The sequence below is a fragment of the Canis lupus genome, chromosome 6, assembly GCF_011100685.1.
Source record: "Canis lupus familiaris isolate Mischka breed German Shepherd chromosome 6, alternate assembly UU_Cfam_GSD_1.0, whole genome shotgun sequence".
NCBI classification, from domain to species: domain Eukaryota; kingdom Metazoa; phylum Chordata; class Mammalia; order Carnivora; family Canidae; genus Canis; species Canis lupus.
The window spans coordinates 58974514-58990604 of record NC_049227.1 but is presented as its reverse complement, the minus strand read 5'-3'; the positions used below and the strand labels follow the sequence as shown (position 1 = coordinate 58990604).

The 16091-nt window shown below is 41.1% G+C and overlaps 1 long non-coding RNA gene across 1 annotated transcript; it reads right to left on the bottom strand.

The window, feature by feature from the left end:
* Positions 1 to 3818: 3818 nt before the first annotated feature.
* On the bottom strand, positions 3819 to 15359 carry LOC106558967. Its single transcript, XR_005360427.1, has 4 exons — positions 15183 to 15359; positions 6887 to 7008; positions 5102 to 5154; positions 3819 to 3936 (listed from the first exon to the last, which is right to left on the bottom strand). It is a non-coding gene; the product is annotated as an uncharacterized LOC106558967 (long non-coding RNA).
* Positions 15360 to 16091: the final 732 nt, after the last annotated feature.

The following is a 16091-nucleotide window of genomic DNA, read 5'->3' as shown; positions in this document are numbered from 1 at the left end:
TATTCCAGGTGGCGTCACTCCCAAACTGCAAAATCCGCATGCTCACAAAGAGAGGGTAACAAGTTGGGCAGGAGCCAAGAGACACTGGGGAGTGTTTGTTGAAAATAAGCACGGATTACTAAAAAATAAATAAATAAAAAATTCAGGAAGGCACTCATTTGAAATTTGAAACTTTCAACTCAGCCTCCTCCCTCCCCCTTTATTTTCCTCCCTCCTTTTAAAACAGGCCAAAAACTCATGAGTTTTAGATGTCATTGTGCAATGTCCTTTGCTTGGGAACACAGACCATGTGTGTTGCGTTCCCTCCTATAGCTGACCTGCTCCTATGCTGTTGTCTGACTCAAGCCTCACATTAACAGAATCCCTGGGGAAGAGTAGTTCTCTTACATTAGGTGGTAATGCTCTCGTTAATGATAAATTGATGAAGAGCTGCTTTGTTACATTAGGTCAATGATGCTTTAATAATGTGGTTGGAATCAGACCAAGGATTTTATTCTGTTTTGCTAGTCGAATGAGAACTACGTGAAACATTCTTTTTTTTTTTTTTTTTTTTTCTTGTCTGTTACCAGAAAAGTGACACAGAGCATTTTGGCTTTCCATGTTAATAGAACAACTCAAACGTATGTGACAGGTGGTTTTATTCCTTTTCCTTTTTTAATTGTCTTTTGGTAGGTGATAAGCTTCAAAAAGATCTTAGGGCTTCATCATAAATCTTGGTCCATTGGTGTTCCCATAGATACCCACCTCAGGCCTCCACCCCTTACCCAGTTGGGTTGAGTGGTGTGGATATCCTGTCAGCTGGATTCTGAGTCTTCTATACTGAGGCATGAAGTTACTCTCTGGAGGAAGGTCTTGTGACTTGGTTTATGTTGGGATGTTTGTGGTCAGTGTGGTTTGACTGCAGAGAATGACTGAATTCTGAATAGCCAGACCTGGAACCAGGTGTTGAAACTTTTTAGTGTCTTACTGATACCCTGAACAACTTTGTCTTTACTCCATCTCCCAGTTGAAGAAGGATGAGATAGCTTCTGGGATGGAGGGGGTGAAGCTCTATATTCCAAGGAGTTGCCCCATAGTGATAGATGCCTTATTTGTCCTGATTACCTAAATAAAGGCGTGCTTGGGGGCCAGCAGAGCTTCATTACATAGCCTCCTTTTTCTGTGGCCCATGAGACATCTGAGAAAGAATATTCCATCCTTATAATTTTCTCTAAGAACATATAAGAGAAGCTTTTGGGGGAAATTCTTTAGGTTTGTTCCCAAACTACACCAATTAGAAACCAATCAAAGTGGCACTAGCTTGTTGATTTAGACCCAGGGCCTATATTGACAAGTGTGATGCCCCTTTGGGATAAATTATTTAAAGGAGGGTACTTTGGATATAATTAGTATAGCAACATGATAAAAAGTGTTTGTATTTGGTTTCGGTTGAGTGGTTATGGCTCATAATAGGTTGCTTATTTGTAACATTGCCCCTTTGTGTTTTCCCCCCAAAATATTAAGGGGAGAATAAATTCTGGGTAGGGATATATTTTTGGGAGAAGGAAAAGGATGATGGAGTGCCTACAGTATGTTGGACATTCTGTTAGGGGCTTTATATAAATCATTTTTTTTTAGGACAACTTTGGGAAGTAAATTTTTAAGTCAGGTTTTATTCATTTTACCAACAAAGAAACTAAGACTTATGATCTGGTGGTTAATTCATTTGTCGGGCTGGGCTTCTAACCAGTTTGACTCAAGTTTACTGCACGGTAGGGTATTGATGAATTGGAAGTTGAATATCAGATGGGGTATTAGGGAGCTGTAGACAACTGGACAGGGCACTATACGCAGGAACAGTAGCAGAGCTTACTTAATCAAGTTTTCAAATTGGACCCTTTGCATGAGTTGCCTCGGGCATGAGGCAGCTAGGGATCTTATTTTAGCAGAATTAAACTCTTTAATGGATTTTTCTTTTTCATGCCCTGAGAATATTTCTGGTCTAAGACATATCTTCCTTTTCAGGAAGATCTGTTCCATACAATAGACCACAAGTAAGTCTAGTAAAATAAATAAATAAATATAAAGATTAATTAGGCTTTATTTATTTTTTTAGGGCACATCTGGTACACTTTTAAAAATGCAGCTCTTAATTCACCTTGACAGGAATTTAGAATTTTGCGTGGAATGACTGCACTAGAAAAAAGCCAATGAAAGCAAAGTAGGTAAAATGTTGATGATGCATTGATAATCGGACATGCAATTCTGCTTGTCAAACTTCTCATACCAAAGGGTTGACAGTGGATCTGAGAGTGGGGGCCTTCCCTCTTCCTCCTTTTAATACATGGAGCTTGAATACTAATATTTCAGTGAAATACAAGTTTTAGACTTGCAAATTTTTGTCACGAAATCAAAGGGAATAGAGAATTGTAAGAGCGGGGGTGGGATGGGGGTGGGTGGGAGATAAGAGAACCTCTTAGTGTCAGCAGGATGGAAATCAACAGGATAATGAGGATTGCCAGAGTAAATAATTTCCATTTTATCCCCAATAAGAATATTCCTTCCCTCACCTTTCAAATTCCCTGCTCACCTCCCGTGCATCCGAAACAAATGATTATCTACTCTTCATTCCTGAAACGAGCCCTGAAGTAGGTGTAGTTATGGAATTCTGAAGTGTTTCTCTCTGGGGTCCTCTATCTTAAGCTGGTAGACCATGGGCATTAACATGTATGTTGGTTTTATACATGTTTTGCAAAGCCCTATTTGTTTTTATCATTTGAATTTGTGAGCATAGTAACACCTACCAAAGTGTATTAGGTATTCTCATCTTGGGGATTCATGGCCAACTCTGGAATTTCTGCAGGAAAATAAGAGATTCTGCATAATGTGTCCAGTTAAAGCTCTGGAAACGCAAAATGAAACAGATAGGTTGTATTATGTACTCCTCCATCTTCAAGTGACATTTATTTTTTTTTTCTGTGTCACTTCACTAGTACAGATTCTGACACTTTCTCGGGCCGCATCACAGAGATCTTACAACATTTTTTAAAAGCAACACTCCAGGTATCTGGCATGGGTATAGCTTTCTTTTCTGTGAAAGACTCTGAAACGGCTGCACCAAGTTAGCCACACTACCATGAATTGTCACAAAGAAAAACACCCCCTTTACTGCTATGACTCCTGAGTGGCTATAGGGGAATATGAGGACAGCCATCCATTTGGGATAGTGTTCATCACTAGTGTGAAAATGAGCCATGTAACTACACAATGAGCAGATCTTTTCTCGGTCTTCCTCTTTTAAGTGTTTGTATTACAGCAGCACATAGAGCCAGTGCTTCTGGGAGGGGCATCAAAGTGAGGCTCTGGCGCTTGGACCCCAGTGAAGTGTGAACTGCTCGGTAACACTCCTGGCCTCTGTCCCCTCACCCTCCTCTGTTGGAGTTAGAAACTTGGGTTAATGCATACCGCCATCATAGGTTAGCACTTGAAAACAGTAAGAAAGATTTACCAATCCTCCGTGTTATTTAGTTGAAAAGCATTTTGTATTCATACATTTCAGCGGCAGAATCAGGTGGTTTATGAACTTGTTTTTCTTGATCGAAGACTATCGAGAAGGGAACACAGTTATGTCAATGTTGCTCTGGGAAAAATGATGGATTATACAAAATTAAAGCATTATTGTCTAGGATGATGGTTTTTTTTTTTTTTTTAAAAGAAAGCTACATAAGATCTCAAACTTTATTTAACTATCTGTTTATTCTCCCATCTTATTCTGCAGAGAATTTAAAATGGCTGATGTTATTATTTACATGTTGGGATCTTTAAGTTCTTTTGTTTTTGACCTTGTTGGCATTCAATCTGATTGTCTTCCCACCTTCACTGGACAGGAACTCCTTGAGTGTAGGGACTGTGTTGTTTGCAGTTATATCTCTGGTACCGAACTGGGCCTTCTGCAGCCTAAGTGATCAATGAATATTTGTCAATGAAATGGTTGACTTATAAAATATAATAGAGACAAATATAGTCCAGTAAAATCGATTTTTTACAACTGGGGTAATTGAATTGTGGAGCGTGGGTAAGGAACTGCAGAGTGCTCTATTGTATGTCCCTGCCAACTGGAGAGCTTAAGAAAGACTTTTCAGGCAGGCCTACTTTAATCAATAAATTGAACCCCTCAGTTAGCCAAATCTGAAATTAATTTTTTTGCATGAGTATTTCTGCATACCAGAATACTTAAGAATTATTTTATCTCTTAAGCTGATATGGCTCTCCACTCTAATTTTTTTTATTATACTGCCCTTTGTGGTGTTTTATAGCAAATTAGTATAAGCCTGACTGTTGGAGTCTAGATAACTAACCAGTGGTCAAAGTGGCACCCCTTCCTTGTAACATGCTTGTTTTCCAAAGAGAAGTAGCCTTTTAAAGTAAGTTTCTTTTTGAAAGATTCATTCATTCATTCATTCATTCATTTAGAGCAAGAAGAGTCGGGGAGGGGCAGAGAGAGAGAGAGTCTCAGGCAGATTCCACACTGAGCGCAGTGCCCAATGTGGGGCTCGATCCCACCACCCTGAGATCAGGACCTAAGCCAAAACCACGAGTCCCATGCTCAACTGAGTGTGCCACCCCAGGGGCCCCTTCAAGTAAGTTCTTATTTTGAAATAACATGTTTCAGTTTTGTAAAGTCTTAGGTAAAATATGTTCCACTTTTACACGAATGGGGATAAAATGATTATTTGCTGAGCTGAATTGAATGCAGAAGCTCTCAGATGAAGAAAGCAGACAGGTTGTCCTAATACACAGGTTCATAGAGACAAACTTTCCCTGTAGCTATATTTTCTCATGCTCCCATTCCTCCTGTCCTCAAAAGGTAAGTATAGAGGAAATGAACTCATGTGATGAAAACCTCCTAAGTCTTTCTAGGTGAAACCCTGAAATCCCATAGCCACAGGCCAGGGCTCGCCAGGAGGTGGCCGGCCCAGCCTGTGGGAGGAACGGTGACCTTGCACATTTGGAGGCTGCTTGCTCTCTTTTGAGACGTGGTGGGGAGGATGTCGGTGCCACCACAACCACAGACACATTTCCGCATTTGAATATATACATGATAGATATATACATCCCTTACCTTTTATAAGTTTCTCTTTGACAGGTAGGCTCAGAAAACATTTCTCCCGAAACCTGAAATGTTGATATAAATATCTGAAGAAAAATTCTAATCACAGTATACATTGAACAGGCTCACTGATCTTGTATACCTGGAAAAAGATTTTCAAACAGATTGTCAGCTCAGCCTTGGCATTGCTTGTCAAACAAAGGCACGCCTAAAGACACATTTCAAAAGCAGGCGAGGCAGCACTTGCGAACCTGCGGAAAATCGAAAAGGAGCGCAGAGGCCAAGAACAAACAAAATAGGAGCCAATGAGAGATGGAGCACAGTTCTGAGGAACCGTTTCAGAGAACCAAATATGTTTTCAAAAGGCCACATCAATAATTAAACATCAGCAAGTCAAATTCCATTTTTTGTTTGCAGCAGTTGTCTTAAGATTTGTAATGAAGAAATGAAACGATCAATTCAGCATCAGCGGGAAAGGGCTAACGCTTATAATCTGGAGGACAGGGTGAGGGGAAGAAGAGGGTGGAAGCGGGAAAGTAAGCTTACTTTTGGCTTGCACAAGTTGAGTTATCTTCATTAATGTCAGAATTTAAACCTTTCGATCAACTGTAGATTTGGGTCAGGTGGCCTGTAGCAGAATTAAAAGTCTGTCTCCCTTCTTTTAGGGTGAGGAATATCTCCTTACTTACATATATGTCACTCAGGTGACTGCACCTAGGTTGACTAACACTGTGGTTGGATAACGTGCAATCCAGCATGACCGGAACCCGAGGTTGAGGGGAGCCAAATAAAATCATGTAGTGTCCTATGGATTTAATCTTTTTTTTTCCTGTTAATTTTCAGAATGTTACTTATCGCAGTTGGACCTAGACTTCACCAATAGATTTCTTTATTTACATACAATTTGTATTACACATAAGGAACATAAACTAGGGCTTTCATGGACATTTTCTGGACAGTGCACAGCCCCTGGTAAGGTGGAGGGCTGCAAATGAGAAACTGTGTGGAGGCTCTTTGGAGTGATGGTTGCAGATATGGGGGTACACTTCACAGACGTGAGGATGGTCTTTGTGGAAGGGAAGTGGGAGCTTGGTTTAGGCTGACTCTGAGGCTTTGGAAGCTTTTACTCCCTTCTGCATTTAGAATATGGATATACAAACTTCAGTAGACTGAAGATGAACAAAGTTTCCTTTTTTTTTTTTTTTAAGATTTTATTTTTAAGTAATCTCTACACCCAACATGGGACTTGAACTCACAGTCCTGGGATCAAGAGTCGTATACTCTACTGACTGAGCCAGCCAGGTGCCTCTGAAGTTTGCTTTGGATAGCGTATAATGGTGTTTATGTAAAATCCTGCCTTCCATAGTAATAATATTTTAACAGAAATGTCAGTTTTACCCAATGAAAATGACTGGAAAGAAGAATTGAATGCTACTTAGGGGACTTTTATATAATTTCAGGCTAAATTTTTTATTCTTAATTTGTAATTGAGGGAAAAAGAATTAACAATCCAAATATTGTTTATTTTCCATAATATTCTATTTGAATAGAAGGGAGCATCTTTCTGACATAGCGATTGCAGTGATTTGACAGTTTAATTGCCTCCCCATATTTTGCAGACCCGGCATTTTTTAGACATGTGACACTGAACAAGTTATTTAACTTCCCTGTATCTCAATTTTCTTATCTATAAGGAAGGGATGATATTAGCACCTCCCAATAGTTGTTAATAATAGCTGATAATAGTATAAAACAAGTACTAATGTAATTAATAATAGCTGATCACGTAGTACCTACCAATAGCAGCACAATTTGTCGTGACGATTCAGGGTAAACATAGCATATAAAGTGCTTGGATCACTGCTGGCACATGGCAGGTACATAAATGTATGTTGTCATTGTAGTAGTATTCATCACATCTGTACAAATACAAAACTATCATTTATTCTTTGCTTAAAAATAGCTTTATTGAGGTATAATTTGCATATCATATAATTCACCTGTTTTAGGTGAATTCAGTGATGTTTTGTAAATTTATAGACTTGTGCAACCATCATCACCACAATCTGACTCTGTTTATCTGTTCACCAGTTCAAGGACAATGGAGTGGTTTCCACTTTCTAGCTACAATGAGTAATACTGCCGTGAACATTCACATACAGGTCTGTGTGTGGATATTTTCATTTCTCTTGTGTAGATGGCCAGCGTCTTTCCTTGGGTAGACATGTAGAATTGTTGGATCATATGGTAGATATATTTTTAACTTTTAGGAGACTACCAAACTGTTTTCCAAAGTAGCTGCATTATTTTGTATTCTCACCAGCAATGTTATGAGGATTCTAGTTTATGTCTGTGCAAACACTTTTAACTGTGTCTTTTTTTTTTATTATAGTTTTTCTAGTGAGAGTGATGGGATATTTCATGGAAGTTCTAATTTTCATTTCCCCAATGGCTAATGATGTTCAACATCTTTTCGCATGTTTATTGGTCATTCATGTATCTTCTTTAGTGAAATGTCTGTTCAATTCTTTTGCCTATTTTTAAGTTGGGTTATTTGCCTATTATTGATTATATGAGAGATCTTTATATATTCTGGATATGGGTTCTATCAGAAATATAATTTGCAAATATTTTCTCCTGATCTGTAACTTGTCTTTTCATTTTCATAATACTATTTTTGAACCCTAAAGCTTTTAATTTTGATGAAGGCCAATTTACCAACAATTTATTTTATGGATCATACTTTTGTTGTTATATCTGAAGACCCTGCCTGATCCAAGGTCATGAAGATTTTCTCCTATGTGTTCTAAAGGTTTTGTAGTATAGTTTGGCTTTTACATTTAGGCCTATGATCATTTGTTATTTCATTGAGCAAACATTCGAGTATTGTGAATACACAGATAAAAATATTTGGTCCCTGCCCTGAAGAAGTTTATAGTCTAGTGGGAAGATGGATGCACACACAATGATCCTGGCACATTATTACCATGGCAGAGGTAGGTAGACTATGTACAAGGAGCAGAAAGATCCATTTTGTTTCTGGGAGTCAAGCCCATTGTCCAGAGAAGTTACTGACTTGAGAGAGGAGCAGGAGTTGTCCGGGTAGTATGTTGGGTAGGATTATCAGGCAGAGGTAAGAGAACATACACGTAGAGGGAGGTGGATGAACAAAATTATTAGAGAATCAATGGTCAGATGGAGAACAGAGGGCAATAAGGCTGGTGAGTAGATAGAAATCAACTCACAAGGGCTTTACCATTTAGCCTTTGAGGAATTTGTGTCTGTGCGCAAAATCAGATTTGTGTAGTAGAAAAGAAAAACTTTGGGGGCAGTGTAGATACTAGTCTGAAAAAGGGGTATAACAACATATCCTATGGATCACCCATTCCAGAATCACCTTGCCGGGCTTCACCTAGACCCACTAATCAGACACTGTGGACTGGATCTCATAAGTCACATTTTTTTTTTTTTACAAGGCCCCCAGGTGATTTTAACACCCTGCAAAAGGAAGGTACCACTGGGTTAAGGAATAGTTAGGAAGCTATGGATAGTTCAGGTAAGAGCTAATTAGAGCCTTAAGCCAGCAGTGGTGTGAGAGGAGACAACAAGGTGGGATATGAGAGCGATCGAGAAGGGGAAGAATAGGGAGCATTTGGATAGGTGGTGGTGCCAGTAACTTCAGTAGGAAGTTCAGCTGGAGGATTAACATGGTGGAGTGAGTGTGAGAGGGTGATGAGATCAGTGTTAGAGATCCCAAGTTGAAGGGGCCTGTGGAACACCCATCTGGAGACACCTAGCAGCAGTTATTTATATACAGGGTTCTTTAGTTCAAGAAAGTGATTTGGGCTGGAGATAGGAGGTCTAGACAGCTTCAGATAATAGTCATAACCATGGGTTTGAGCGCATTGGGACATACAATAAAATAGTTTTGTTAGGACTGGTGGAACTTGTCTGAATTCCTCATTAAATATATGGAGGCGCACTCTGGAAGCCAATTAGTGTTCAGCCTGATAACTCATCATGTATTAATGCAGGAGAGGTTAATTGCTTCTCATCTTGAACCATTCTCCCCCTCAGTGGCATTTTCACTCATTCAGAGGTAGGTAAGTGGATTAGTTAGCTATAACAAACTCTGGTTTTGCAGTAGCTAAACACAGTAAGAGTTTATTTCTCCTGAATTAACAGCCAATGCAGTTGGCAGGAGGTTTCCTCCATGTATTTGGTGATTGAGGGACCTGGTTCTTTCCAACATCTGGCTCCACCATCCTGCATCCAGGTGGTGGTACCTGGGAGGAGAGAGGGTGGAGAATGCATATCCACTTCTTGGCTACTCTGGCCCAGAAATGACTTTGGCTTATGTTCCATTGGTGAACACTAGTTATATGGCTTTGTTTAGATACAAAGAGGCTGGGAAATGTGCCTGAATGGGCAGTTGCTTCTCAATGATAACTCTATATAATGGAAGGAAGCACACACATTTTTGGAAGATGGTTAGTCTTCCCTAGGATGGTGGCCATGCTGTTACATTATCTGAGAGCGCCGTAACCTGATATCTGGAATTAAAAAATGCTCCATGCAAGTATCTAATTATTGTTTAACCAGAGTTTTTGAGCCCCTGTTATATGCCCACCACTATTTTCGGAACTATAGGATAGATTTGAAGTATTAACAGGTCGACCAATCAAAAGCCATTTTTTGGGCACCTACTATGACCATAGCATTATGTAAAAACTTGAGTTTAAATTATGACTCTTCTTGAGGAAGCAAGAATGACTCCCGTGAAGTGATGACCCATCAATACTAGAGAGAATGTTGACCATTAGTAGTAAGTGGTATTGTACATACTGTTTTCAGGGATAAAAATCCTAGAGGACCAGGATATTTATGGCAGCCAAATTAGCAGAGGTGGAGCCAGGCCTGAGTCTTACAGAATGGGACTTGCAAGCCTCGCATGGAGAGGAGGAACATGCCAAGAAGAGCAAAGCAGCTGTGAAGAGAGGCAGCACGAATGCAGGTGTTCATGGAATGCAGCCAGTCTGATGAGGATGGAAGGCATGTTGGGCCAGCGGCCATCTCAATAAAATTGCTTTTATTTGTTACTGTGGTGTAAAAAAAAGTTTGATAGATTTGCCCAAATTTGGATTCATGGGGGAAGGGGCTTTTTTTTGTGCGAATAGGGTGAGTTGGTCATAGACCAAGAAAACAAATAGCATTTTTTAACCTCTAAAATGTAATTCACAAGGGCAGATGCTTTAAATTGCAGGCTTTTCTTTTGGATTTTACTGTTTCTCACATTGGCAGCACTGTGTAACTTGCTCACTCTTTGTAGTGGGCTCCAGGGTAAGCAGTAGCAGGGATTTATTTATTCAACGATGGCTAATGATTCTCCTGAGCCAAGCAGGGTAAGACAGCTCATGGAAAATAAGACCATCTTGGTTGAATGGGGTCATCTTATAAAAGGCTGTGGCAGTCCGATGGCTGAGTTCAGATTTGATGTGGTGGGTACTGGGGAGCCATTGAAAGTTTCCAAATGGGCGAGTAACTTTCTGAGAGCGTTAGTTAATGAAGATTCATCTTCCATCAATATGCAGCGTGGTTGGAAGTCAGGGAGGCTGGTGGAAGGGAGCTCAGGCAGACAATTTCAGAAATCCAGGGGTGAAGGGCTGAGGGCTGGTGTGGAGGGAATGGAGGAAGGTGCGAGGGGAAATGGTAAAGGGAGGGCGGAGGCCGGGTCCTCAGATTATGAGCTTGGGGGAATGGCAGGGACACGACAGAGAATTAGTGGGCAGCGGAGCGTGGGGAGGAGATGATCCCATCCGCCTGATTACAGCGGAGCTGTGGGTTGACAGCACGCCTGGTAAAGAAGGCTCACTATCTCTTTAGTCTCTCATTAGTCAGGGGAGCGCATTTGCGGCTCAGCCCGACCACTTGCTTCCCGCAGCTAGCAGGCTGTGCTCAGAGTCTCCTCAGGTGCCCGGCAGCCCTCTAATCCAAGGATAAAGGATTGCAAGCCAAGACTGAAGGCTTTTGAGTGGTCTCTAATTCTTATTGACAGCCCCGAAAAGTTCTAGATGCACTTAGCACCTCCAAAGAAGCGCTAAATGATTTAACATTTTGGGGACAAATTGGTTCTATTAGTCTCTAGTGCCAAATTCACCAAAAATAGCTCATTAGCTGTGCATTGTGATTTCACTAGGGTGCCCTGCTCTTGGCTGGATTCCAAAGAACACATTTGTATAAAAATGTTCCCATTATGGAGTGTGATACCTATTAATGGAACACCATATGCAGCGGAGCACTTCCCCTTGCCTCCTCCCCGTCTTTCAACCTGAAGTTTGTATTTTCCATCCATTTTTGCCAAGTGACCTGCTTTGCAGGGGTTAAACTTTACCTAATGGGCTAAGGCCCGAGATGCTGCAGCAATCAATCTTTCATCTGGATTTCAGCATCTCGGGTTTTCCCTTTCACTGTGCCTACTGCCAGTCCCAACCCTTTCATTCCGGCCTAGCCTGGGGGAAGGAGAGGGAGGGGGCAAAGCCAGGAGTGGGCGCCAAGCCCAGACCTACAGCTGTGCCTGATTGACCGACATTTCTGTTGTTAGCCACAAAAAAGGCCACTTTTAATGGCTAAAGCAAGAATGACCAGCTGGTGTGACAGGCCTTGGGTCTTTGCCTGGTTGCATTAAAATTCATCAGTTCCGGCCCTTTTTCATTATGTGCATGATTTTCAAGGGTGATATTTCCAGACACATCTTTTACTGAAGTTCCTGGCTACCTAGTATGATCTGTCGTTATTTATTTTTAAATGATACCTTTCATTGTATAGGTGACTTTAAACTTTCATTTAAAATGACTTAGGGTAAAAATAAATGAGAGATACCTGTTATTCATCAGGACAGAACCGTAAAGAGGTTCAGTCATAACAGAAAGTCAAGAGATCATGCTCAAATCAAGAAAGTCCACCAGATGGATGCAAACATTCATCTGAAAATGAATATTTTCTGCGGTTCTGGATGTGAAACCCACTGGGTGCCTTTCGCATTCAAACTGAGCATGATATATTTGGATTTGAGATCTAGATTTTCTACTTTGTGTCTGGAGTGCAAGAGTTGAGAATGGCCCCATAGGTTAGCATGATGGGGAAAGGTATAGGTCAGGGAAAACATCATTAGTAGCAGGTACATTTTGTCCACAAAGAAATACATTTGTTTTTAAAGTAATGTATTAATTGAGCAGACATACAGGGAGCATCTACAATGGACTAGCACTGTGAGTGATGATATAAAAATGAACAAACACAATCTCTGACCTCAAAATGTTCCCAACACATATATAAACAAATGAGTGTTTTTGAAAATCCAGAAGATGAAATGTGCTAAAGTAAATGAGCCAATAAGTAAGCAAACAAAAAATAAAACAGGAGGTAGGAGCAGAATACTTGATTAATTCAGTGGATGGCAAAATTACCTATTAGAGATACTGAAGAATAAAAATTCTGTGCCTTTTCACATAAAATATGCTGGCTGTTCTCTGAAAGGATCTGAGCTGGGTTTGGAAAACAATATAGGCAATATTTAGTTTGTTCATTGTGCTTTTCAGAAATGCCATGACCCATCCTTAAATCACAAACTAATTTTAATTCTGCATGTGTGAAAAGCCTTGTTTTTGAATTAAATTCATTTCTTTTTAAGAGCATGACAGTATGTGAAAGTTAATTTCTATTTCCCTTGGATATGTACTTCTAAATAGTAAATTGTCTTGAGACTAGCATGGGAGATCTTTAAAAACATAACATGTTAGAGTTTATTGATAGATCAAAGTAGCCTGGATAAAAATCTATCTAGACCTTCCCTACTCATACATCCATAATTTTAAATTAATGTCTCTCAATCAAGAACCTCTGGGGCAGGTCCCAGGATTCTGTACTAGATGCCAGTTCTGAAGATGATGCTCATGAGCATCCAGTTTGAGACCACTGCACTACATCTAGAATTGAAATACATAAAATTTCCCACTTAGAGAAGAAGTATAATCTGGGGATGCCTCCATGGATTGCTGTCTTTATTTCCGATATTTTTAATTGAGAAAGAGAATTTTTTTTTGCGTTTCTTAAAAGATTTTATTTATTCATGAGAGAGAGAGAGAGAGAGAGAGAGAGAAAGGCAGAGACAGAGGTAGAGGGAAAAGCGGGCTCCTTGTAGGGAACCCGATGCGGGATTTCCTTGTAGGGAACCCGATGCGGGATTGATCCAGGACTCCGGGATCTTGCCCTGAGAGGAAGACAGATGCTCAACCCCTGAGCCACCCAGGCGTCCCAGAAAATTTTCTTTCTTAATGTATTTCTGAAAGTAGAAGAGAGTGGTGTCCACAAATCTTTGGAGCGTTCTAAGAGAATCACAATCATAGGTAAGGTTATGCTGCTTTCCTTCCTCATCTCACCTGTGCGATTCATTCTCTGTCCTCTTCTTCTCTGCAGTGGGCTCCAGGCAGCTGACCCCTTGGCTGCGACACACCTTCCCCCTTCCTCCCTGGTAGAGCCATGTCTTCCCAGATGGTGGCTCTGAGGGCTGGCCCCACATCTATGGCTCCAGCTATCTTCAAGCTCCAGCAACTTGGTGATGATGGTTTCCCAGTATTTCTCCCGTGACCCCACCCTGTAAATAGTCTTTCCTTTCATTTCTTCAGAATGTCACCTGAGTGGATCTGCTGCTGCCCACCAGGACCTGGCAGGTATGAATCACATTCCACAGAATTTTCTAGATGTTCACCCAGGGGAGCCCAGATTTGTCTCTTTAGAGAAGGACCAGAGCAACTTAAAACAACCAAGTGCTAGAGAGGGAGCCTCAGGAAGGAGAGATGGCAGCAAGAGTTCTTGGGGGGAAACCCCTAATAAAGCACAAAGAGATGGAGGAAAGATTTATGCTGATGGCAGAGAATGCCTAGGGACGTTACAGAAAGACAACTATTAGATTTATCTTGCATTCACAAGAGCACATTTGGAAAACAGATATTGCGAGCCAAATGATGAAGACTTGCAATCTTATCTCACAATATAGGCACAGATCTGAAAGGAATGAGTTGACAGGAGATCAGAGTGAGAATAAATACAGTGACTATTAACTACGGGCAGGGCACTGTCCTTGTTCTGGTCGCTGATGCTTCTGGCATCCGCTGCAGCATGTGTAGGAGCCTGGGAAGGTGGGGAAGCGCCGATGACAGCTCTGCATGTTGGGAAAAGTTTTTGTGTGCTGTCAGAGTCTTTCAACCTTGTCAGGTTACTGGAAGGCAAAATTTGACTTTGTGTTATGTCTTGTGTCTCGGTTGTACGTGGATGCTTTCAAAGGTATGTACTTTACATACCGATCCTGAGATACTGGGGTTCTTCCTCTTGGTATATATAATATTATGTCAACAAACAGTCAACAAGTAGATCCTCAGGGCTTAGCATGTGCTAGGCATTGTGTAAACCTTGCCTGCTTAATTTCAATATATATTGTACATGTATATGAACCAGCCACTGAGAGGAGGACTTTGTTTCTGCTTCCAAGCACCTAACTCTAAGATGGAGCTTCAACTTGCCCTGAGCTCTTCTAAAACCTTACTGGCTGGGGGAGCTGAGAGCTCGCTATCAACCTGTAAGGACAGTGAGAAGAGATAGATGAGCAAGATACTGTACACATAAGGAAGTGAGGCAAGGTCTTTTAGAGAAATGAAAGTTCTTTAAGAGTCATAGCTGATGGCCAGTCTCAGCACTTAGCTTCAGTTAGGATGCTGTGCTAAGCATTTTTCATGAATTGGATTATTTGTTTTGTTTTTTAATTTTTATTTATTTATGATAGTCACACACACACACACACACAGAGAGGCAGAGACACAGGCAGTGGGAGAAGTAGGCTCCATGCACCGGGAGCCCGACGTGGGATTCGATCCCGGGTCTCCAGGATCGCGCCCTGGGCCAAAGGCAGGCGCCAAACCGCTGCGCCACCCAGGGATCCCTGAATTGGATTATTTGATTCTCACAGCCCTATGAGGGAGTTTGCATTATTCTCCCCATTTTCCAGATGAGGAATTTGGACACATAGAGTTCAAATTACCTGCCCAGGGTCCCGCAGTCAGGAACGTGCTGGGCCAGCATTAGATCCTAGGCGGCCTGACATCACAGTTGCAGGAAGAAGTGACCTCTGGTGGCCAGGATCAAGACTCTGTAGAGGAGACTGCACTTGAGAAGAGTTTGGGAAGTTGGTTAAGATGTCAGTAACTTGAGATGGCAGAGACAAGAGCGGGCACTCCAACTGAAAAGAAAATATAAATACCTAACGTCAAAGATGTCAGCCCTAACCATGTCTTGTGAATAGTTGCTTTTCCATTTTCCTTATTGACACAATCCAATACAGGCAAATACCTCAACTCTTAAGTGACCACAAGAGTCTGGAAAAAGAAGGGTGAACTCTAAGTATCCCTGAACACAGCCCCTAATTAGTGACAAAAAAGAGCCACCAGTGGAAGCTGCAAATCATGGAATGTGAAACTCAAATTAGGGACGTCTCCCTTTGCACCCTAACCCAGAGGGGGTGTAGGTGAATACAGAGTACGTTGAAGTTCTCTTTCCACATCAATGATTCATCTTTAAAGAAGTGAAGTTACTGAATAAAAGTGAAATTGGGTTTTCAAGTGCCTCTGGCCATGTTCAAGTCATGCCTTCTGCTGGCTCCTTGCTGTGCAGATGTTTCTTCTTCTCGGTGTGATTTCACCTGAAAGCAGGGATTTCTGAGGCAGGGTGTTCGTGGGCAGCAGCATAGCCTTTAAGGAGAACGATAGGGAGTCTTTTTGGACATGGGCTGGGGGAAGAGGCTGGTCAATTAATTAATCAGCAGTATTTGTTGAGGACTTACTCTATGGGTCTGGAACTGCGCTAAACACGTTTAATAGGAAGTAGATTTTTAAAAAGCATAAAGGTAATTTTGGTTAGAATTTGTCTTCACCCTGTACTGAGCTCTCTCAGA